We start from the raw sequence: 26526 nt of genomic DNA on the forward strand, positions 1-26526 counted from the left end.
TGTAACGAGAAGTTCAATCTCAAGTTTCAATTTTTCAATGTGATTGGACTGAGTAGTGCGGAAGTGACTGCTGTGAAGGCTAGACGGTAAGCCAACCTATTACTGTCTACGTTAACCTCACTTTCATTTATAATGTTGTAACACTATGTTATGTCAAAATACTTATTAACTATTTGAGGCGTCCGAAACAACACAAAACAATACTCCAAACACCTTTTACACTTTTCGTATAAGAATAATTTTATAAGAACAATGAGGCTCAAAAATGCCAAAAAATAAGAACAATGCTGAACCTGGAATGACTGAATTTAAGCAAGTTAAGGCTCAGAGTTGTAAAAAATAGGGTACACGAAGCCTAAAGTAACTCAATTTTTACCATAAAAATAAGGATAACATAAGAACAATTCGAGGCTCAAAGGGCCAAGAAAAAAAGAATAACCGATCGGACATTTTCGATAGTTACAAATACATACTTTTGCTTCTTGGTATAAGGAATGTCTCACTATGGCAACAAAATTGCGCTTTTCATTCGGCTCAATATGTAATAGTTATCGGACAGTTGCGAGTACAATATGAGAAATATTTTACGAGTTCCGAGATTTTTCTGTACAATATTTTCCGAGCCTTTAGGCGAGGAAAATATACGGAAAATCCGGAACGAGTGAAATATTTCCATATTGTACGAGCAAATGTCTGATAACTAGTTTATCGGTGAGCCAAAAAATGCACTTTCTGTGTTGGAGGACACTTTTGTAGCAAAGTGACGTTAGATTGCTTCTACCGCTACAATGCAACAACATCTTTTCGTCAATTTATATTTTTACATGTAAAATACAAGATATATTGTACTCTTTTTAACCAATCAGATTGCAGATATTTTTTGGATCGCCGATAATATGTTATACGTCTGAACGCTGCCTTAAAAATCCTTGTGTGAGTACGTGATAACAGTGTCGTTCCTGAAGGCTTTTTGACCAAAAATCCCTTTCAGCTTGCCGCTTATATTTTCTTAACACATTCTTAAGGAGTTTACCTTTTCACAATATTACAATGACACTCTTAAAAGAGATAAACCCTGAATATGGTTTTGAGACCTTAGCTAATACTACTTATTCTATTATTGAGAATCTTACAGTATTGTTTTATCAAGGCCTCTTGTTACTCAAGTATATTGTCTACTGTAGCATTACCAACCATTGAATTAAACGGAGAATAATGCTTTTTTAAGATTATACAAGAAGTTTATCGTCCTCTTATCCTACAAGGGAGCTACAATTTTTTAACAGTCTCATTTTGACAACTTATTTTGCATTTCAGGATGTAGATATATTTTGATAAAAAGAAATAAAAAAATATTTATGAAGATAGTTTCATAATAAAATTCACTGAAACTTTTAAGCTACATATTTTGAAGAATGTGAGATACAGCAACTGTTTATTCTCATTTGAACTCATTTAGAATTTTTGTTTTTGTTCGTTCATTTCTGTTCACTGATTTCGCTCTTTTCGTGATGTAACAAAATCTTGAAGATAGTCGGTTTCGTCTTGCGTTGACCAGCAGTAGGTTGTCTTTGATGTTTCTTTTCGAAACGTTTCTTGCATTTGAGTTTGCAAATCCCGTTGGCACGTTGACATACTGCGAGGTATCTACCATCCATACTAGCGGCTAATTCTGAGCACATATCTAAATCACTGGAACATTCAAAATTACATCTGAGTTTCCGAAAGTTTTGCAATTTTGCATGATCAAACCTTGCTTTATTCAAACAAACAACCAACGAAGACAAGGATTGTCACAATCTTCACCCAATTGTTAGTAACCATAGCTTCGTTATCTTCTGTGATCTTTTATTGTTGACTTCTTATTCTCACTCTGTTTGTGATATGTATTCTTCTACACCAAATCCTTATGAAATGAACTTGCATTAGACTGCCAATTTATATCTTTTTATGATCGTCATAGTTTTCTCTTCTAAAGAAAACAAGTTAGCGGCTTTGTGGAGAGCCCAAAATAAATTTTCCTTCGTCATTTAACGTGATACATTTTTGGGTGTAACAGTTTTTGGTTATTTTTTTTTGTGGAGAAATCCAGGGAGAAAGAGTGGCGCCCTCCCCTACCTTCGGGTAGATAGCTATCGAAAGAGGAGCCTTCGGGTCGCCTCCGACTGCGGTCGCAGACTTACTTACTTACTTTTGGTTATTGGTATAAAGTCATTATACTTGCGAACTCGAGACAGTAAAAATGTAACCCTTGGAAAATAGAATTAGTGAAAAAGTTTCTTTTGGAGGCAAGATTTTGATAAAGCTCCCTACATCTCCTAGAACGAGTATTGGAGGTGGAAAAACCAATGCTTTCCACTTATACTAAGTTATACCCGATTGCTGAGTATCAAGAGGAAAAAATGGGAATTAACTCACGTGGAAGTCTTCAGATTTTCATATTTTTCTGCTTCTCTGGCGACAATATGTGACCTTCATGCTAACTACACCTAAAGTTATTGCACCTTAAAATAGTTTTTGCACTCAAATTTGTGTTCGTGCAGTCGTTAAATGGTAGTTCAATGTACACTGCGCTTTCACCACCTTCATTGAGTTATGTAAGGATGATTTGCGTGAGCTGTCACGAAACTTTCTTGGTTGCGCAGTAGACTCTCAACTCAAAATATAAAACTCTCCTCGTAAACGACTTCCTACTTCGTTGAATTCTTGATATAAAAAAAATTATCTTCCAAGTTACCTTTCAAGTTAATAATGTAGAACCTTATGTGTTCTCCCTCAAAGGATACAAATTCTTTAGCATGATTCGCACCACCATTCAGCTTTGTTCTCGCAGTAGCTGTTCAGTGGTAGTCGAACGTCTACTAAATATGAATTTGACTTTCATCAGTAAAAGTTCTTTATGTGACATTCAATCTTCCTGGTTGGTTCCTTGCAATCCTCCTCATAGTGATCACTTTAACCTTTTAAACTTTCTTGCTTTATCACGCTGCACACGTTTTTCAAAAAATTCAAGAACATTTTAAGACTGCAGGCTCTACAACATATAATTTATTAGAAGTTACACTAATGCTGAAAGAAAAAATATTTTAAGAACATTTTTAGGCTAAAAACTCAAAAAGGTTTGAACAACCACGTTCAGTTTTTAAGCTCTATTCGTGTCATGTTGACTATTTTCACACAATCCTCATTATTGGACCTACCTTGACGGAGCCCGATTTTCGATAAGAAAATATCTTGGGAAAATTCGGGCCAAAAAGTGCCTTAAACTGGGTTTTTTTGGACATGTTTGAAATTGCTTCATTAGTTTTTTCTGATTTTTTTTACTTAAATGCATAGGGCAACAGTGCCGTAGGAAGCATTTCCATATTGGGGGGGGGCTGAAGTTTAGTGACACCGCGAGGGCCAACCGGATTGGCCCGAGGGGGGGGGGAATTTTGAAAATTTGAGCTCTTGATTGCTTGAAAATGCACTCAATTATGACAATTATGACAAATTAAAAAAGAAAAACTTTGTATTTTGCAAAATAACCATTTTTGAAAAAATAATTGGGGGGGGGCATAGCCCCCCTTGACCCCCCAGTTGCTACGGCACTGGGCAAGGTTTTGATGATCAAGCATAATCAAGTATATCGGTATTTTACAGACACGAATTTATTAAATGGTTAACCCTAGAGTAATCTTTTCTGCGTCGTAATCAATCGAAAGTCAACTTGAGGGTGTGGTACAGGCTGTCTTTAATATAGCATCTATCAACTGTCGAGTTGGTTGTAACCAGGATGTTTTGCATTATCGCTGTCAAAAGTTACATATATTTTTGGATGAATGTTTTGGTGACAATGTACTTAATATTTTCACGTAGAGAGAGCTCCTGTGTACTGTGCATGACGCCTTATTAATCATTTTGATCATCTTATTAATTTCTCTTGATACCTGGAATGGCGCTTTATGCTACAATGAATTATCCTTTTATGGTAATTGCATTTGATCCCATTAATTTTTGATCGCTGAAAAATTTCTCTCTCGATTTTTGAACAAAGTGTCTACTTAATCACCACCACCCACTGACACGAAAATGTTTCTTACTGCACTTATTTTTCCTTTCCTCGTTTTGGAAATATAATTATAATGCCATGCTAATGAGATCAATTTTCGTAAAAAGGCATTTTCTTTCAGATCATTCTTTGCAAAATATGATGTCATTGGAAAAAGGGAGTTCATAAACTTTAAATTTGAGTCATGCAAAATTATAAAGGAAAAATAATTCTTTCAAAAAATGGTAATCCAGTACGAAGGTTTGCTAGAATTTTATGGCCATTGGTTATCAAAAAAGGTCAGTCACTGGAGGTTAAAAAGTAGACCTCGCCAGTTTCTAGATTTTAACAAAATACTCCCAAAGTCGATATTAGAAAACAACAGTCAATTTTTTAAGAAAGTCATTGTATTTCTTGAAATAATGGTCACCTTTGCTAAAACTGATTTCATTTACATATGCATCCAAGGAAATGAGAGACGTATGGTTTCAATATCGCTTGTGCGAACTAAATGGCTCATTTCCTCTACAACTTACTTTATAACTAACCTTTCTCCTGACCGATGTCAAATCAATGATTTATTACAGAAATATCAACATTTGGGTTGAATTCGTTTAGATATTACAATAGAGTCTCTCTAACTCGAACCTTTATTATTCAAAAGTCTCTTTAACTCGAACAAGATGTCTCCTTACTCAGTTACCAGTACTTTACAAACCCCCGTCTCAACTGTAATCACTGAAAAAAGCCTGGGCTCTAATTACAAGTCCTGTCCAAGTATACTATAGGGAAACTTTCCAAGATAAATATCGTAAAAAGAGAAACCCATTGAAAAGAAGCCGTCAGCATTTTATAGAAAGTAAACTTTGAATTATTTTTTGCTCGTCATGCTGTGGTTTTTAAGCCAAAATACTTCTTTTCCAAAATATTTTTACTTTTATCGATAATCTTGTTTTTGTTTGTCAAGAGATACGCTGTGCTGCTAAGGGCTGCTCAGAAATTTAATTAAAACATTGCGATTTATTTTTGATAATTTTCTTCAATAAATTAAAAACTCTTTATTTAAAAAATTTTAGACTGCCAATTTTTACAAAATATGAAACGAGAAATTTAAACTGAAAATAGTATATTTAAAAAAATTATAAATAAATAAATTTTGTAATAGCTTCTATCAACAAATATGTACAAATTATCTACAGTAATAATAAAGTGTTAAATCTAATCTGCAAATATATCCCCTTTGGAAACTTTCTTCGTCCATTCATCAATGCTGTGAATGTCTTTTTCAATAGACGTTACTATTTTGTGAAAATACACATAAATCAATTTGACAATGTCATTCCATTTTTAAGTTTATCTTGCTAAAGGAATTAAACATCCTAGTTACTGTCTCCTTCCGAAAATAAATAGAGGAAGCTAAGCACCTTTTTCAATGTCTTATTGTCGTGTATGACCCTTGTTGAACTCACTATTTCGCTCTTATGATGATAAGGCAGACGACAAAATGTCATTTTTGTATGAATTATTGTCACTATGAATGAATTACTTGTTAAACAAAGTGTTTTTTCAACTTTTCACCATAATCAACTCTCCTTAACCATCTTATGTAACATAATCTCTTCATTTATGAACCTTTTGATGCGCCAACTTCTTGGCGTGTCTTAATGTTGGTGATACCGTTGTTTCAGGTGCGTGATAGTCTCCGACGGAGCGTTTAGTCTTCTTCCCGAAATCTCGTTTGCAGCTTCGTTTGCATATTCCTTGAGCGCGATAGCAGATGACATACATCGGCATAGTGGTAATCAATGATACACACATATCGAAATCTGTCATACATTTGTAGTTACACTTAAACTTCAGAAACTTCATAGCAGAGGGTTTTGCTCCAGTTCGCTCCATTAAGCATGACAATAAAACCAAGATGGCGACGGTCTTCATCAATGAGTTTCCAATCATTTTCTTTGAGTGTATTTCTGTACAAAATTGAAATAGTTAGTTTTGATTGACTGTTTGTCTTTCTTATGAGACGTCTTCTCTCTACTGAGTTGTGATTAGATATAAATGAGATGCTCTCCTCCTAGCCAATATATATACTGACCTTGTGACGTCATAATCAAAAGAAAACAATCTCTAATTGGTAGAATTATGACTCAAAAACGATGTCTTTGCTTTTTATCCTATTGTCTTATTGATGTTTCAGAGTATAAAAAACCGCAAACATAACCTAAATCAAACGGTTTTTAAACATTCATCGTTAGAAAAAGTTTTTTATCGTTCGTTCAGTAGAGGTCTTATGAACGCCCCTTATCGTGAAACGCCCTCTCTAACCGCCAAGTGGCTCTCGTCCCTTTCCAATGGTTTGTTTTCTTTAAAAATGCACTAAAGGTTCGAGTAGTTTTTGCAGGAAGGAATGTCTTGCATGAGACAGAAGAGGTCTTGCTTCAGTACTTAAAGAAGGCTTAAAACTTTTACTGTCAAAATTTCGAGAAGAGAGTTTTAGTCATCAATGAACTTTTTTTTTATTTCATCATTATGAGAAATCAGACAGCTCGTAGACTTTCAATTTTTGTTTTTGACACAGCTTGTAAACATGAAAATATCAGTCAGTGTTTGTTTATTTTTTGCAATTGAAGTCATCTCGATTATTTGTTGTTGATTCGTACGCACTGGCCCTCAGTATCTTCACATCCTTCTCGCAAACATTCATCAAGACAATTAACTAAATTTAGATCACATTTTATTATTAGAAGTAGAGCTTACTTCGTGATTTATTTCATCTCTACTGGAAACATTTTGCCCAAACAATCTACTCACAAGTGTAATCTTTTATGTAAGTGAAGGTATGGTCACTGAACTGTTTTAGGGAACTCTACTCATCTTTTCTCTTTACGTGAAAGGAAAGTCACCGTATCAAACTTATAATTTACCGCTATCTTTGATCCTCGCTGAAAGTAAAAAAAAGAGGAGGAATCCTGAATCATTTCTCTCTATCCAGCCTTCCAAGCCGACAGCTCTCTTGTATAATTTAATTGGTAGACGAAATTGTACAACCAGTTAGCAACCGTTACAAATCTCCATCGACTTTTGATAAAACAACTGAGTCAAATTTCTTTCAAACTTCACTACAGGTTGATCTTCATCTCAAAGCTCCAACCGCGATGAAAATCAAACACGAAAGACCTCCTGTCTTGAGTTGATCTAAATTTAAACTTTCTCTCCTTAATGCAGCTTAAAGTGAAGGAAGAATACCTTACGACTCCACTTACGCCGATTTAATCCATTTTCCGGAGGTACATTTGTGGCTTATTTGAAAAAAAAACTTAACGGTAATATAGTTTCCTATCTCCATGGTACGTTGTGACTGCGCAATATCGCAAAAGACAACCCTGCCGTGAGGGGTCTCACTTCATAAAGCTTTCATTCAAAACTTCACCTCTCTACTGTGTTTTTAAATATACATACAGTTATTTCATCATTAAAAAGGAAAAAAACTTTTATTTGCAGATCCATGCTTGAGGCGCTTAGTTTTGACGCATGACAGAAATTGCGACCCCTCGAATTTTGTGACGGAGAATCTGCATTCAAATTACACAATGTAAGTCCATGTGAAGTTGAGATCATACGTGAGCGACACAAAAATTTGGGTGAATTAATAAAACATGTTCTACTCAATGAAGCCATACATTCAGTTGAATATGTTCAGTTATACTCATTCGCCTGCCTAACCAAATCATGATTTTTTTAAACATTTAACATGGTAACTTTTGATGCGATGTACGTCAATATCCCACTTGTTTACTTGTTTGGTGAACCGTTTAAATTAGTCATGACCTTACGCCAAAATCCTGTTTTTCAATTTGGAAGTGTTATCATTTCTAGTTGGTTGACCCTATTTGTCTATTTTGAAGGACATGTAATGGTTAATTAATGATACCCATCATTCATGCGATACTGACTTAGAATGATTAAAAGCTTATCAAATTAAACTTTTGTTATTTTTTTGGGTGTGGTATTATACTATCAACAGGAAAAAATAAAGTTTGAAAATATTACTCATTTTTTACTACAAGTTTCAACGGATTGAAATGTTAAGTTACACAGTTCCTACGCATTTGGCACTCTTAAGATTTTATCTGATTTAAGTTGGCGCACCTTTAAAATTTATTCTCAAAAAGAAATGCCAATTTGGCTTGTAATAGTTTGCCCTGGCTCACTTTTGAAACAAATACAATAGATGAGAATTTTTGTTTTGAAACTGATTTTTCAAAGTTATTCTTTTTCACCGCCTTATAAGGTCATGAAGAATGTTGCTCGTGAGAACGCCGACGACCCGAAGAATTATCTAGAAACGTCATTAGATATGTCAATGAAAATTCTAAGGTATCATTTTTGAGAGGGGAAATTACTTAGGATCTTACAAAAGGAAGGTCTTTTTCAAAATTTCATGATGGACAAATTCTTGACATTTTTCATCGCAATTCAGTTTGATGAATACGGATTAGTGAAAGTTTTGTAACACCACCTCCAACTCAACTCATAATCATAATTGAACTTTTGTCTGGACACATTTCTACTGCGTAAGAAGAATTGCCAAATAAGAATTTTTTAAGTATTCTTAATTCTCAATTGTGTATTATACAAAATTTTGCCACCTCCCAGAACTCTTAAACTGGAATTTGATAAATCCAGGACACAGGGTTTTGCCCTCTTCTAACTTTGTGTATACAGTTAAGGAAAAGGAAACCTTCGATTTGCCCTCGACATCGGTCGCAAACAACTTATTAGCTAAGTTAATCATAAAATTGACCGCGGAATTGAAGAAAACAAGGCTAAAAGTGCCTGACCATAGAATCTAATATTGCGTGAAATATATATGTACTGTTTATTTTTCTCAATGATCAAATGGGATTGAATTCGATCACGCTATATCTTCAAACATCTCACAAAGATATCTATTTGAAGTGTTAACTCCTAAAATTATCAGAAATCCCCTAAGTTTTATAATGATATAGTAAATAAAATGTTCACAGATCGTTTGTTCTATAACAGACCTCAGTGTTAGATCTGTTGAAAAACGAGTCACGCAATATTTCAAGGGTTGAGGATGAACGAATGGGCGCCATTGCTAACGGTTACTCACAAAATGCATGTCTTTATACTGTTTTCCATTTTGTCACTTGGTCTTAGTCTGATGAAATGAAATCCTATAACATACTGTATATACATCATACTATTGTTCCTTTTGGGATTTTTAAAAACAGAGTATTCTGATACTGTTGATTTCGTAAATTTGCTTGAAACTAAACCACCAACCTTTGCATAAGGAATCTATTATCTAGAGGTGTTCTCGTTTGGAGAATCTGCGAGTTCTTATATTATCAGTAACCACCAGGTTGTTTCAACTTCTTAATTTTTGCACGTTCATTTAATTGAGGAATTTTTTGATTAGCTTCAGACTTTGGTGTAGTATTTTCTGCTCAATCTTTTTTGGATTAATTTTAATGATTATGAGGATGTGAATTGATGTCAGGGATATTTTCAACATGTATTTCAGTGTTTGTGAGGAAATGATAAATTATTTTGCACATTTTTCAAATATCCTCAGAGCAGAGTGCAAAATTGCATAAAATCACATTTATCATCTTCTTGATGATGGACACTTTCTTCAATGGTCTTCAACGATCATTTCTGCCACATCCAACGGCTCACGTAACGTTGAAACAACGTACATCTAATGTCATATACCTTTTAACGTTTGATTTTAGTTTAGAAAAACTGAATATCGCTCAATCAAAAAGAGGTAAAATTGATGGTCTGAAGAAATTATCTTCAAGCTCGAGGAACCAAAATTGTCAGATGACCATTACAGAGCTGAGCTTTCTGAATTTTGCATAAAGGCCTGACCTTTTACAAGCCTTCACTAATTTGGAAGGGATATTTAACGTTCTTTACATTCCTTCGGTTTTAATGATTTCCTGAAAGCCGTCAAATCTATCTTCAACTTTCATGTGACTTGATTATTTAAATAGGTGTAGGAAATGAATAGACGATCAAAAAGTAGGTTGTATGTTGTTATAAATGGATTAGTGGAGGAATGTGCAAAGTCCTGCTTGTTTCACGATGGCCTGCTTGGCAAGCGGGTCTGAAGCAACAAGTTTACTGATAACAAAAGTGTTGTAATTGGGTCCCATCAAAATTATACTAAGGAAAAATTTGTAATCGACTGGTATAATAAGTATAATTAAAATATTTCGAATTGTATAGCTTTTATATGGAAACAATTCTTTTCATCGTTCACACTTTAGCGTCAAAAAGCTTTAAAACATTTTAAAATGTTTAGTCATCATGCTTGTTTTGAAATTGTCAAAGTAGTTGAAATTCTTTTAAATTATGTTGATCAGACACTAAGTAGGGATTTTGTGGAAATTACACGCTTGTACGTGTTTTCAATAGCTCGAAACAGGAATTATTTTGCATTTTTCTTTGATGTTGCATAGTTGAGGTACTACTAAATACTTTCCTACCTACAAATGCTGCACCATCTGTTAATGTTCATCTGCATTTCGAAAGTATATAGCACGTAATGTACACTGTTTGCGTTGGAGCTTTGAATCCTTCGCTTTCAATCGTCCATTAGCCCGCTCAAATAAACTCTAGGAAAATCTTTCTTCATTTTAATGCTGATTAATTTCTTATCGTTGTCGATGCATTCATTTACTTGTTTTGAGCAAGACCCTTTTCTTCGTTCCAGTCACGTTCCAGTTTCTTTGGCTGTCCAGTCAGTGACTTGCTTAATTGATCAAGGTTTAGAATGTTCTTGTTGTAGACTCATGATTTACGACAAAATTTGATTTTGTTTTCTTGAATCATAGATTCGTGATTTTCCTGTCACTAATTACATAATGACCAGTTGTGAGTCACTGAAGCGCGGTGAATTTCCCTACCTCGAAAACAACCCACTGATAAGATCAAAGTCGAGACCTTATTTGCCGTTGTTGCAATTTCTTTGAAGAGAACTTCAGTGAATTCGAAAATAACCTCAAATAGAGAAGTAGATATGAGTTGATGGGCATACTGGAGAAGTGGGACGTGGGACGGTGGGACGCTCAGGTGGGACGCTCAAGTGGGACGGTAGTGGGACGCTAAGGTGGGACGCTAAAGTGGGACGGTAGTGGGACGCTAAGGTGGGACGGTAGTGGGACGCTAAGGTGGACGGTAGGGGACCTAACTGTAGTGGGACGGGTGGGACGTAGTGGGACGCTAAGGTGGGACGGTAGTGGGACGCTAAGGTGGGACGGTAGTGGGACGCTAAGGTGGGAAGGTAGTGGGGACGCTCAACGTGGGACGGTAGTGGGCGCTCAAGTGGGACGGTAGTGGGACGCTAAGGTGGGACGGTAGTGGGACGCTAAAGTGGGACGGTAGTGGGACGCTCAAGTGGGACGGTAGTGGGACGCTAAGGTGGGACGGTAGTGGGACGCTAAAGTGGGGACGGTAGTGGGACGCTAAGGTGGGGACGGTAGTGGGACGTAAAGTGGGGACGGTAGTGGGGTAGTTCTCTTTTATATGTATTTTGTCTTTTCTTTTATAATACAGTGAAGAGGGACAGGTCAAGTACTTATAAACAATACACAGATCGATCGAAATGTTTTTGACTTTTTTCATAGTGAATGGATTATAAAATAATAACATAATCAATTTGAAGCTACAAAGACCTAGCCCATGAGGTCCAAGGTCAGTTCACCCGTATATGCAGTAGTGTTTTTTATAAGGATTTTTGAATTGCGTAATATCGTATCGGCCCGATAGAACATTGCTAGCGTGCCGGACTCAGAATCATTGACAAGAGACTTTGGTAGTTCGAGCCAGGGTCAAATTTTCAGTTTTGAAAAAAAATTCTAAGTCGCAAGGCGTTCTAATCATTTAGCTACATTTCACTCTTGGTGTTTTCAAGTTAGTCTTTAATTATTGGAAATATGAATTAAAAAGGAAAATACTTTCATTTGTCTTTTTTTCTACGCTCAATGTCAATTTTCAGGATAGGACTCGAGGTTTGTTTACATCAGAGGAAACCCCGTTCTATTTAATTGTTAAAAAAATTCCATGACACAGCATTCGAAAAAGTAGAATAATTGGGCTTTCCACAAGTATATTACTTTTTGATAAATATAACGAGATTGCTCACGGAAATATCTAACCCGGGCCTGTCAATCATTTTCTAGACCTGTCAATCACTTTTTTGGCAGCATATTCAGTCAGTTTTGCTTTTCTTTTCATCGTGGTTCTGAAAAAAACCAATTGACAGTATGCTTTAGCGTGGGCGGCCGCCAATACGCCATCGGAATATCAGATAGCCTAAACCGCTGCAGATACCCGTTGCGGCGTCGGTCAATTTGCCTGACTGCCCCCCCCCCCCAATTTTTGTTTCTTAAAATTTTAACGGAAATTTTCAAAAATATCAATAAGAGCTCATAAAACCAGAAAAAGTTTGATCAATGTTGACAAAACAGACAAAATAACACAATTTTCGTCGCACCCGTATAGGATTCAAACTCTCTATAATTATTACCCTTAAGTTGCCGTTTCATCGACTTATCCACTCGGCCACGCAGCTGATGTGCAAGAGAAGTGAACAATGATTATCATGAGACCTTTATTTTGCCATGACTTGTATAATTTTACCCTGTCAAGGTATTGACTTCTTAAAGAAATGATTTTAGATTATTTCCAACATGCAAGAGCCGATTGCACTAAATATATATAACACTCGAAAACTATCATGTTATATTTTTTTGTAATTAAATCTTGCATCAGCAGTTTCGAAACAAAAGCATGCTATATTTTATGTAAAATTATTTTTAAAGAGAAAACGCTTCCTAGGATTAAAGGAAATAAACCAGCTGTGCTGGAAGGTCAGCCCGAAAGGATAAAGAAAGATTAGAAGATAAGAAGATTAAAAATAATTAATTCAAGGAAAACTAGTTGTCCCTTATTTTCCAAGGAAAATTATTATCGCGTATTTTCCAAGGAAAATTTAGTATTGCGTATTTTCCCAAGGAAGTATTTTTCACAAGATCATAGACGTATTTTCCAAGGAAAATCACTGTCCGTATTTTCTGAGGAAAATAGTTCTTGCGTATTGTCCAAGGAAATAGTTGTTGCGTATTTTCCAAAGAAATTTAGTTATTGCGTATTTTCCAAGGAAATTTAGTTATTGCGTATTTTCCAAGGAAGATCACTAGACCGTATTTTCCAAGGAAAATCACTGGTCCGTATTTTCTGAGGAAAATAGTTGTTGCGTATTTTCCAGGAAAATTAGTTGTTGCGTATTTTCCAAAGAAAAGAAATTTAGTTATTGCGTTATTTTCCAAGGAAGATCACTAGACCGTATTTTCCAAGGAAAAATCACTGGTCCGTATTTTCTGAGGAAAAATAGTTGTTGCGTATTTCCAAGAAAATAGTTGTTGCGTATTTTCCAAGGCGTATTTCCAAGGAAAATTAGTTGTTGCGTATTTTCCAAGGAAAATCACTGGTCCGTATTTTCTGAGGAAAATTAGTTGTTGCGTATTTTCCAAGGAAAATCCTTTGTTCCGTTTCTTTCCCAGGAAAATCAATTTTCACGTATTCTCCAAGGAAAAATCACAGCACTTTATTGATTTCTTTTGAAAGAAAAGGTATTTTCCCTTGCAAAAAATACAAAATAACTGAAATTCCTTGAGCAATCATTAGTTGAATTTTTCTTTTTGAAAAAGAAGATTATTATTCCCTTGAGAAACCACAGAAAATCAATTTCCTATGCGAAAATTCATAGCCTGTCTTATTTAATTGGAAATACAGATTTTATTTATTTTTTCTCTTGGAAAACTGCTCAGAATGATGATTTCACAAAACTGGGGGGAGGAGTCTTCAAAAGTCATGCATCCGACATCATCTAGTCCAACAGCTAAAAAGTCCCGATCCGATAAGGCAATCGAAGGTTGCTCCAGTTTTTCCGAACCGATTTTGTCCGGCAAAAAGTGTCAAAAGAATATTTGTTTCAGAAAAAACGTTATTAGCCTGTCTGACTAGCCAACCAATTTTTTAACACTTCAAAAGTAGGCGGAGGACCGTGTCCGTCTAGTACAGACCTTTTAAAACTAAATTTAGGGAAAAAAATCTCTCAAAGGGTCCCAAAATCATCAAAATTTTGTCTCTCAAAGGGGCGATTTTCGATTTTTGCCTCGGACATACCTGTCACCTCGCAAACCTAGTACCCCCCCCCCCCGGAGCATCCGTACCCCTTTTTGCCAAGATCCCCCCCATGTATATCTCGAGGAAAGTGTATTGGAACTTTGTATGATTCAAAGACAGATTTTGGATGAAAATTGTATCAAAAGTATCAAAAGATTAAAGGACAACAACAAGATCTGCTATTTAAAAAGATAAATTTCTCGTCCTCCGTGCTTGAAAAATCAATATTTTTGATTAGGTCTGAAATATTTTTGATCAGGTCTGAAATATTTTTGATCAGGTCTGAAATATTTTTGATCCCTGTGGATAGATTAGTTTAGAAAAGAAAAAAAAATACGTGTGGGGGAATCGAACCTTAGACCACCAGACCTTGAATCTGACGCTCTACTGACTGAGCTAGTTAGTCATGTTTCTTCAGTGAGAGCAAATGTTTTTATATTACCATAAAAAGTAATAAAAAATGACGTAATGTAATTGCGTAAAACATTTTCATTCGCGCATACAAACAATAGGCAGGATTTTCATTGTTATTTTGTCGATACTGGCGTAATCATTTGAGAGTATTCCGATCAGAATAACAACTAATACTGAAAGTATTCATTTACTCATATTGAGTTCTTTTTTACTCGTACATAATTATCAGAGAAGCAAAAATACAAAAGCCTTACGAGAGAGCGTCCCACTTGCGCAGTCCCCCTAGCGTCCCACTACGTCCCCACCTGAGCTTCCCCCCTACCGTCCCACCTTAGCGTCCCACTACCGTCCCACCTTAGCGTCCCACTACCGTCCCACTACCGTCCCACCTTAGCGTCCCACTACCGTCCCACCTTAGCGTCCCACTACCGTCCCACCTTAGCGTCCCACTACCGTCCCACCTTAGCGTCCCACTACCGTCCCACCTTAGCGTCCCACTACCGTCCCCCTTAGCGTCCCACTTACTCCACCCGTCCCCACACCGTCCACCTTAGCGTCCCACTACCGTCCCCCTTAGCCCCACTACCGTCCCCCTTAGCGTCCCACTACCGTCCCACCTTAGGTCCCACTACCGTCCCACCTGAGCGTCCCACCTGAGCGTCCCACTCGAGCGTCCCACCGTCCCACGTCCCACTTCTCCAGTATGCCGAGTTGATGTCATTTTGTGTATGATGACTGAGTAAATTGTATCCAATGACTTTTCGTCTGAAAAATTCTCTGAGACTACTTCCTATTTCTCTTCACTGACCTGTCATATTGTGACTCATCTTGAAATTGCTCTCATGTTTTCAAAGAGCTCTTTCAAATTATGAAGGCGCAATTCGTCATTCAAAGAAGGATGACACCCCTTCCGGGGGCATGTGAAATTTTCATTTGTACGAACAAACGAATAATTATAGATTGAAATTGAACTAATTTCGATAAATTTGAGTAAAGTTCCTTTAAAATGTCTACATCATTGTGGTTTCAGAAAGTTCCAACTTACAAGTGAAGGGTTTACTTCTGGGAAAAGAATTTGTTTTTTTTCCTTTTCAAATGATGATTTTCTCCGAACAAAACACGGGAATTTCCAACGGAGGGACTTTTTCTGCCCACATTAATTATATGTCCTCAATCTTTTGCTTTTCGAGGTCTTGAATCCATTCTTTGATCGTAGGAAAAAGTTTTTATCTTCCAAATATTTAATATAGGTTTTCACTCGACAACTCGTTCCAGTTCTGCTAACATAGCACTAAAAGTATAATTGATACTCAATTGATATGCTATCTGTATGCAGTTGCGTCATATTCCAAATAAAGTAGATGAATTGCGCCACACAGCAAGACATACCCAGAAGGAGTGGGATTTAGTAATTGCAAATTGAAATTTGTGGTAAGAAAACTATCTTTATATATTAGACTTTGAATAAAAGTGAAATTTTCCCGTTATCTTGGCACGTATACTGAAACCAACATAATTTTGTTCTGGTTATTCCTAACCCTCTAACTCTTCTGTAGCTGTGTCACACATACAATATTGTGCAAGTTAGTCTCAGAAACTCAAATGCTTTAAAAAACACAACAAACATTCAAAGCTCTGAACTGTTTCAAAATTTACGCAAATTAGACATGTCCCTAAAAAGCTTGTAAATTCTTAAAATTTAGTCAAAACTTTGAAAATTGTAGCAATAATAACTGTCAAGAAAAACTTCGAAAAATACCAAAAGGTTTAGTGTTACATGGTTCGAACTAGCCCGGGGTCCACTCAAGGCTTTTTTTATAGACTGGATGACGCTATTAAGTGGCCCGGTAGTATATGGTAATATGCTTTTGCTTAGGCGAAACAGTCCGCCAGATTTTAGTTGTTTTTGGAAAGTAAAAACAGTATGAAACAATGTTTTTGTTTGAGAATAAGGTAAATTTTGCTAAATCTTTAACATTTTCTCTCAAAATGGCGACCTCGCCAGACGCTCCTAGTCTACTTCACTGGACTCAGCGTCATAAAAAAATTATCAAAAAGCAAAGTTCAGCCAAAAGTAGTCTAGGTTCGAACATACCCGTCCTTTACGACGAATACTCCCCTGGGGATAAACGGTTCGCATTTTTCATTTGTAAACTCCTTGACATGTCATAGCAGACCCATTAGTGTTTGAACCATTGAGTTTGAAGCCCCGAAGGGGCTAGCGAGGTATCTTCAAACTTTCTCGAACAAGGGAAAGTGAAGCCTTGATATTTATGTCGCATTTGGAATGACGGCCTATTTTTTCAAAATCTAGCGATGGGTTTTACATTCAACCTTTCGTTTGTGTGAAAACTACGTGGGTCACATGTGGCTTTATTTCTCACCAAAAAGCTTCAAATCTAGCACCGTCGGGGATTTTATTTCATGGTTTGACCTACTGTTTTCTGTAAAAGTTTAAAAATGCGGAAACGAAATGATCGACCGTGTTCACTTTCGTACGAACTTTGTGACGTAGTCGGGGTTGTTTTTTGGACCTACCTCCGGGTACCCCGGTGGAGGTCCTTTAAATTAACCCATGTCCGTTCGTCCGTTCGTCCGTTCGTCTGTTGCCAGCTTTTCTCGAGATTGGCTCATTAGTTTTTTCTGATTTTTTGCACAATGATGCAAAATGGCAATGCCGAAAATGTGACGGAGCCCGATTTTCGGGAAAAAAAATTTTCCGGCCGAAAATGTCGGAAATATCCCGGAAAAACTGTTTTTTTGGCACTTTTTCGAGATTTTATCATTAGTTTTTTCAGATTTTTTGCTCAAAGATGCGTATTAACAATGCCCAAAACATGGCCGAGTTAGATTTTTGAGTAAAAATTTTTTCCGGCCGAAAATGCCGGAAATATACCGGAAATTGCCGTTTTTCTGGATTTTCATTGGACTTTTTCCTTATAATTGGTTGTTTTTACATTCAAAAACATTATTAATAGCAATGCCCACCATCAAGCATGTTTCATTTTCAATAAAATTGATTTTTGAAGCCGGAACTATTCAAAAATCGCCGGAACAACCTATTTTCGCCGGAAAGACAGTATTTCTTGAATTTCTCGAGCTGTACTTTATATTTTTTTATGAAATTTCGCACACTGATGCAAAATGGCAATACCTAAAATGTGACGGAACCAGATTTTCGAAAAACATTTTTTTCCGGCCGAAAATGCCGGAAATATGCCGGAAAAACCGGTTTTTGACATTTTCTCGAATTTTCTCTGATTTTTTGCAGAACGATGCATATTCGCAATGCTCAAAACATGACCGAGTTCGATTTTTGAGAAAATGTTTTTCCGGCCAAAAAAGCCGGAAATTTCCGTTTTTGCAGATTTTCATTGGATTTTTTCGTTTCATGTCTTTGTTTTTTTCAAACAAAAACATCATTTATAAGAATATCCACGATTAAGCATGGTTCAATTTTCAATGAAACTGATTTTGGTACAGGAACTTTCTAAAAATCGCCAGAACAGCCGAGAATCGCCGGATTCCATGAATTTCTCGAGTTGTTCTCGTCTTATTCTGCATTTTCATACTATTGTTCTTATTTTATTTATATCAATTGTCTTATTACATCAATCTTCAGGTAGGTCCATTCAGCATGTAGCTTGTTCTTCCTCGCTTACCCTCCTACCCTTGAAGCCTATAATGATTATCTATTGAGGTCATCACCGCCAATAAATCTTACCAAGTCCTAATGAGCTTTCAAAATCCTCTCTTGTCAATAACACGATGTTTATGACGTTTTATTGTTCGCCCTAGAAGTTCTTGAGGCATATTACTTTTTTATCGTGATAACGTTTCGTAATCGTTGGTTTAGATTTTATCGGTCTTGTATGAGATAAATTGTGCATACAATCATTTTAGTGTTTAAAATCAAGGATAAGATCGACAGGTTATTAGCTTGTAGCCAGGCGTGCCAGACATAATGCAATTGGAATCTGACCCTTTGCCTTTCTTTCGGAGGAGTCTAAAACAACGTTTATTACAAAAAACATGTGCCGATGAAAACTGTAAAAATAACTGTAATAGTTTAAAATTACGTAAACAACGTTCGCGTAAACACATCAATGATCAATGTTATAACAAATTGGGTATTTCATGAAAAGATTCCACCCCCACCCAATTCTTAGGAGGCCACCTTTGATCCAGCTGGAATTCATCGAAATTTCAGAGACTCCTCCTTGATTTTTGATTATCAAAAGAGACCCTCTTAGATTCTTTCACGAAATTTTATTGACCCGCGAAACAGAAGGGAAAGCTTTTTCTGGAATAGCACATTGATGATGATAGCTTGCTTGGTCTGCGAAACAATTTACGAATCGAACTCTAATTTTTACCTTCATGTAGATTTTGCCACCCAAATGACTGAATTACTTCTTTAAAACGAAACAGAACTCTTGCTTTAAAGTTTCGACCAGTTTAGGTCAGTGAAACGCCTTCAATCGTGCTAAGGAAGCGGCTTGACCTTTTTCACGTTTTTCTTAGGCTAACCAACCAAATAAGTGGGCTTAACACACACGAAACAACGCTGTGGTTAGAAGCATCTTCAAGTAAGGGTGACGCCAAAAGATCTAAAAAAATAACGTGTACTTAGTAGTCATTGTATAACTTGTTACGTTCTCGATACACGCTATTCACGCTTCTCGAATAGGGGTGTGTCCAAAAAAAATAAGGTTTGAATTACCTTTCTTAATTCAAACGTTGTGAGAGTTAATTTCAGTATCGAGGAAGGACCATAAGGCGTTCAAATTACTGCATGAAATATCAGGATCTCATCATATGTAGATTTTAAGTTTCATTACTCATCTTGGTCATTTGGAGAGGTGCCAAAGATTTTAAAGATATTTTATCTGTGGTTCGATGAACAGTTAAGAAAATTGACCAAACGACTTAACGACACGCGTAGGTGACGGTTATATGGTTTGAAAAGAATAAAACCATATTTTCCCGTGGGAAGCTCACAAAAATAATAAAAGGAACCAATTGAAAAAGAACGACAGCTTCTGCAAACCGATTTACCTTAAACCAGTATGTATATGATCTCATTTCAGACCGGCCTACACACTTTAATTTTTAAGCTGACATATTTTTCAGTACTCAAATACTGTACTGAAGATAAAAAGCTTTAATAAGTTTAATTTCTTAAAATGTTAAATGTTGAAGTTTCAAAGGAAATAAAACCTGGGGTGACCTAATATATGACTGCTTTCAACTGACGTATTGTTTTCAGCCTATCCTCCAGACTGCGTCATCGAACCATATTAAGAACCATTTAAAATGTTGTTCTTCACCAAAAATGACGATGCAGAAACCTATTAACATAACAATTTGTTACAGATTAACTCGAAATGGGTCTGAGTCTCCTTTACATTGTCTCGAATGGTTAATTGAGAATATATTAAGAACAACGAAGGGGATAATCAGTGAACACTTGTAAGACCGCAAAGTACGTGACATTAAAATCGAAGAATTTAAATTACATATCTTTCATTAAATTACAGAGACTTACAAACGACTCTCACTTCCTTCTGCCAGGCAGATAAAGAAAAAATCTACTTTATCAATTTAAGGAAAACTACCGCACGATTACTGAAAAAAGCCAATTTTGTCTTTAAGAAATATCTTGAATATTTGAAGTTTAGCTGTAAGTTTGGTATTATAAGAATCGCGATGCTAAATATGTCACTTGAAAATTTAAGGATCAAAATACCCCCTTGGTGAAAATAAGACACTTTGGTTACGTAATGGTGAAAAGATATTGCTTGGTATATCAACAAATAATGACTTCTCCTTAATATTTGCACTTGATTTCCTTCTTTTGCTTCAGTGATGTATGGTGCAATAGACAAGCTCTTTATATGGAATCATTTCACGAAAAAAATGTGATTCATAATGTAAAATCGGTGGCGGAAAATTCAAGTAGTTGAGATTCACGCATATAGTAAGTCAACAAAAATGAAACATTAAGCCTTCAATCGTAATAAAAATACTCGTGTTTCCAAAAACAGAAATGCCAAATCTTTTAATGGGTCTATATTTGACCAATATCTTCCTCGTTCCATATATATCAGTGTAATATTTGTCCATTACTTTCAAAACATGATAAAAATAACCAAATTTCATATAGTGATAATCGTTTGTGGAACCGAGAAAGTCTCTCGACCAATATTCTGAATTTTCTGCATATTTCACGCGATATTTTAAGTGTACAGTGTAAGACAAGATCAAAACAAAACAATACTTGAAATACCAATGATTCCTGTTTTCGACATTTCATACCCTAAATAAACTATAAATTGGTACTGTATCCAAAAACCCAGTCTATAAGAAAAGTGGGTTAAAATTTCGCAATTAAATGAAAATGTGGTTCTGTCAAGATTCCCTATAATTGAGATGATAAAATTCTTCGGCTCTCTGAGATAGTCAGGAAGACTCGGTCTAAGATACACATTATTTTAACCTGCTTGGTTTTTTAATTTTTGTAAAAACTGTTTTATTAAGGGAAATTAAAACCGCCAGAATTAGTGATTAGGTGTGACCATTAAATTAGAGTTTACATAATATGCCATTTGTTTTTCAGATCTGTGGACAGTCGACGATTTGCGATGTCATAACTCCCACGCATTTGGAAACAGTGGTAAGTGCTGCGGGATAAAATCATCTTTTTTGTCATTTTCAAATTGCAGTCTGCATTGAACAGCCGATTTTGGTCATCTACACTAATTAGATGATTGACATCGACGCCAGTCTTTAATTAGATCTTAGCCAGATATTTTTATGACCTTATGGCGGACTGGGTGATAAAGATCTTGTAAATTTCGTGCAATTTACTCGCAATCTGGTGTTCCTCGATAACCAGGCGAAGAAGAAAATATGGCTTATTAAATATTTCTTCATTTGCATTTAACACGCGGAAATATTCCTAGAACGCAAAAATAACTTTCGATACCAAGAGTGTAAGCATTAAGCAGGGGGAATTTTTTTCCAATAGTTTAAAACAAAAAATCCTTAAAATGGGAATCCGAAAAAATATTTTACGTGTGGTCTGTTCTTATTTCCATGCTCCCTGCTTGGTCATGTCTGAAAGGGATTATAATCGAATAAACGTGCTCTGTTTTCTAATGATCTTCAGGCTAAACCATAAAGTACGTATAATCTTGCCTTTGCGATGAAAAAAGCAAGGAAAGATGAGATGAGATATTTATACCAAGTGTTTGCTTTTTAGACTGCGGCGATTTGTCTGAAGCATTAGTGATTAAGCTCTTATTTACATTGGAAAAAACTCAAAGGAAACTTTTCATTCAATAATCTTTAATTAGGTTTCCGAGCTAGGACAGCTTTCATGGGCAAGCACAACTTTGCAGCTTCATAATTTGGTAATAATAATCAAATTGCAAGTGGATGCAAATTTTTATCCTTCACAGCAATCTCTCAAACCTTAGATTTCTCAATCTTTTTCAAACGCGACCAAAAATTTCTTGTATTGAGAAGATAAGAGACCGAAACGTTATGACATCACTCTAGAAAATACTTTCAATGAACAAAAAAATGCTTATTCAATTCAAATTTAACCAGACTTCGGCTTATACCTCTAGAGACATTAGGCCGTTTGGAAGACGGCCCGCTAATGTGGGCAAATTTTTCAAAAGCTATAAAACATCAGAGAAAACTTCTTTTACCAATCTGTGGCTAATTTTGATGTTTTTCTTATATTCTCGAACAGATTTTATGAAAAAGGGTCCTGTTCAAATGATTGTATTGGATATGCTTATATCTTAAATCTCCATTAACTATGAATCAATAACGACCGAATTTAATTAATTAGCATTTGATGACATCACAGTGTAGGACATTATGACGTAATGAGCGATAGGTAAATCAGTTAATCGCGTTTTGAGAACGATAGTATAGTAAAGTATTATGGTAAGTTTATTCAACAGACAGGTTCTGTAAAGGACCATTTCATATTACTTTAAAAGATCTTTCTATGCATAAGTTGTTGAAATCTTAAAAGATTGCTGGAATTAAAATTGGGCTTTTGCTTTTTCCTGGAATCCTCACGTCATTATTCTCTAAAAGGAAAACTGAGTACCGAGGCTGTCTGCCAAAAATTCCAAAAAAGAATTCCAGATAATTTGTTCTTCAAAAAAAGCACAAGTGACCCCGATTTTCCCGAAACTTTCAAATGTCATTTATTCAAGGAATCTTGACGTCATTTTGCTAATTTTTTTCTGTTCTTTCTTTCTCTAATCTTTTCGATTTTCTTGCACGGCTTGGCACGCAGGGTTGATGACATCATAAGATGTGTCGGTGGTGATGTGAGAATAATCCGATAATTTAACTGATGAAGGCTTGTTTCACTGTGTAAATGTGCGTTTGTTGTTGCAATTTAGCGTAACTGGTCGTGAAACGTAAAAATTCCGCGTTTTTCAATAAAAGGTCATATTCAAGTAGCTTTTTAAAGGTTGAGACCATCGCTGTTAGAGAATGTTAAAATTTTGACCAAATTGTCCAAAAAAATCACGGTTCTTTACACCTTCCACAGCGGGGAAATAACAAAATGTACAAAAAAGTCTGAATTAGTTCGAGTAAAGAAAACGATTTAACCCTTTAACTGTCCGTCGCTTTCTTTTAGGTTCGATTTATTTGCCGAGGTAAAAAATAAAGGTTCGACCTATTTGCCGATGTCGGCAGACGCAAACATGGGCAAAAAGTAGCGATTTTCACTTTTCTTAATAATTTGACTATTAGCCAAGGACTATAATTTTTATTGGAAGTTTTTTTATTTGTCAACTATTTCCTTTTTTCATTTCAAACCACCTAATACAAAAATTGTAAAAAATGATAAATTTCGGGCGAATAGGTCGAAATTTCGCATGTCGGCAAATCCCGACAATGGCAAGGAAATCAAAAATGCTCATGTATACTCCTCGCTTGTCAGAATATATCACCCTACAGAACATATCACCCTACAAAACATATAACCCTTATCGAAATGAAAATCGTTTCAAAGTTATCATTCATTAAGCCTGTTCACTTTCCAAACATTCGTTGATTTTTTCCTACTTGGAGTCGGCGTTCTTGTAGTTTCTTGAGATTTTCATGGCTCTTGATCCAAATATTTGATTTGGAACGAAAAATTTTGTTTGCTTTTTATGGAGCACAGTTGAAAGTAATCAATTTTCGAAAGCGGAAAAATTATTCTAAGTTACCTTAAATTTGCTTTTCACCGTACATAAACGCCGGCTGTAGGCTGATCACTCCAATTTTGAGATTTTTTTTGATTCTGATACCACAGTATTGTATCCAGGAAGTTTTAAAATCTTAAAAATGGGGTTTTCACGGATGAAAAGATTCCGTTTCAGATTCGTGAAATGTACAACATTTTACAACCTTTTATTTAATCTTTCTGAGAATCTGAGATTCCAAAAACTATCACTTTTATACTATACTTTAACGGACTATTTCATCACTATGACCTGTAAAACACCATCTAATAAAACTGTGACTTCCGAAGTGGGCGCTCTCAACCACTTATGGTAATCACTGGTTAAAACCTTTTGCATCGTTACTCACTCTCAGACATTTCCCAACCCATTCTAAACAACATCTAAGGAACGTACATTTTCCCACAAGACCACTTGAAACATTGTCACAGGCGTATCACCATCCTATTCATCTTGACTTGTATATAACGGTTAAAACACTTTAAAACCTCCTTGAAGTGCTTCTCATCTTTTCGACTGCGTGAGAAAGTTTGATGTAACTTTTTATTATTTCCTGCTTTTGACGTATCCCCTTCTCATCAAATGCAACGATCTAAAAACAGAAGTCATATGCATTTTGAGTTTGTAATGTAAGATGTTCAATCAATTGTTTTGGTATACCAAAAAGTTTTACGTTTTTTAGATACTGCGGTAAAATCTCTCCAACACCACGGGATCGATAAGGGATTGATTTCTAGAAATAGAAACTTTCGTAAAATGACTTGAAAGATCCCAGAGTCACTAAACTTTGATAAATTCTTTTCGTATTGATTAACGTATACGTGGTTGATGCCACCCGTTATTTTTGCTACATTACGTCATCTTGTTTGTAAACAAGCTTTTTGCTTTCATGCAGCTCCACTAACAATTTCAATAGTAAAAATTAAAATTAATTGGAAATTTATTTCAGCTAATTTACAACTTGGCTTCCCGGTTCGCATTTTTGTGGTTCCTGAATGGCGAAGGGTGGAGACGTAGAAAAACCTCCTGTAAAACGCTTTCTATAGGTCTGTCACGAGAAAATTTGCGTAAATTACTTTAGCGACCAGTATATTGATTTTGTTGACGTACTTGAATGCCATACCAGACATCTTTACTGTCCAAATCACTTTCCGAAAGAAACTTGTTTGAAGTCGAAAATACTTATCAACAGACACAATAACTTTGTTGTTGTCAAAGGCGGACAGACCAATGAGTAAGCAGTGGATTATTTGAAAAACAACGCAATGAAAGCCTTGGCAGCCTTCATGAGTGCCCAAAGAGGGAGGGATATGCAAAGACATGGTGCATCCTCCTATATGTCGTCTAGATTGAAAATAATTAATGCATTCAAAACGTTAATTTGTTTACACTTGAATCATGATTTCTCAAGCCCTCCCTTGTATGAGTTGCAATACACTTAGTAACTTCCATGATATCTAGACAGTTAACGTTACCTAACGTAAGCAACTACTACCGGTCCTCGAATTCCATATGTTACGTTGGCATGATCAGCCATTAAGATTAAGACATACAGATAATGTCCCTTCAAAGATTATTCTAAATTTCACATTTAGATTGTTTTTATCATTTGAAGCATTCACCCATAGGTGCTTTAACAAAATCCATGCTTGGGTCAAGAGACTTATGGTTGCCAGCCTGGCTTTCCAACACGTGGCCTATCAAGCACGTCATTGTTTCGGTAAAAATGTCCGTTGTCACAGGAAATATCAATGTGTACACCAGTCCAAGAAATTCTTCTTTTTACGTATTCATAACTGTTCTTCCTTGAGTCGATCTTCGTATCTTTGTATATTGTGCAATCTACAGAAGGAAGTAGTTTGAAAAAAGAAATGCTATTTCTGTACAACTTCATTTAAACGCATACAACTTCATATGGTTCCAAATCACAGCAGGATGAAAAATGGTCGTTTCAGCATTATTTCAAAATTTAACAGCTAATAGAACTTTTCTATATTCAGAAAGGAAAGATATTCAATAGGTCCATACATTCTTTTCTAAGTTTAGGTTTAGAAAAGCNCAGCCATTTTGGTCATTTTTAAACTTCGCAGCTCAAAAGTTCTCCGACGGTAATATAAAAGCTCAAACCATTGAAGGCGTTGAATTATAATTAGAAAGCGGTTTCATTCTCGCTGAAAAGATCCTCGTCTTAACTATTTTTTTCATTCTTCAAAAAATTATTTGGTGATTTTAACTTTTAAGTGCTTAATCTATAATTCTAATACTTTTTGAAATTATTAGACTCAAAGTTGTTCTTATTGGCTGAATTTCTTTTGAAATTGTTGTTACAAAAAAAATATATAAACAAAAACAATCATTTGGAATGTAGGGCTGCTACAATGGAGCATCTTTTGTCTAAAACAAACTGGTTGAGTAATCGTGCAAGCTCAAACATGTTTCGGTCTTTATCCTTTTTACTATTGACGTCAAATTGTAATAAGTGTTAATGACTTTTTAATTAGATGAATGAAGAAGATGCCAAAAATGCAGTGCAAGTAGCTTGGATCAAAGAGATGAGGTTGGCTGATACGATGAGGTTGGATCTGTGCA

At 35.7% G+C, this 26526-nt stretch overlaps 1 long non-coding RNA gene across 1 annotated transcript; it reads left to right on the top strand.

The window, feature by feature from the left end:
* Positions 1 to 26526, top strand: LOC136805817 (uncharacterized). Its single transcript, XR_010846451.1, has 3 exons — positions 1 to 86; positions 21291 to 21347; positions 26439 to 26526. It is a non-coding gene; the product is annotated as an uncharacterized lncRNA (long non-coding RNA).

This window comes from Clytia hemisphaerica, unplaced genomic scaffold (genome assembly GCF_902728285.1).
Source record: "Clytia hemisphaerica strain Z4C2 unplaced genomic scaffold, Clytia hemisphaerica genome assembly, whole genome shotgun sequence".
Lineage (NCBI taxonomy): Eukaryota > Metazoa > Cnidaria > Hydrozoa > Leptothecata > Clytiidae > Clytia > Clytia hemisphaerica.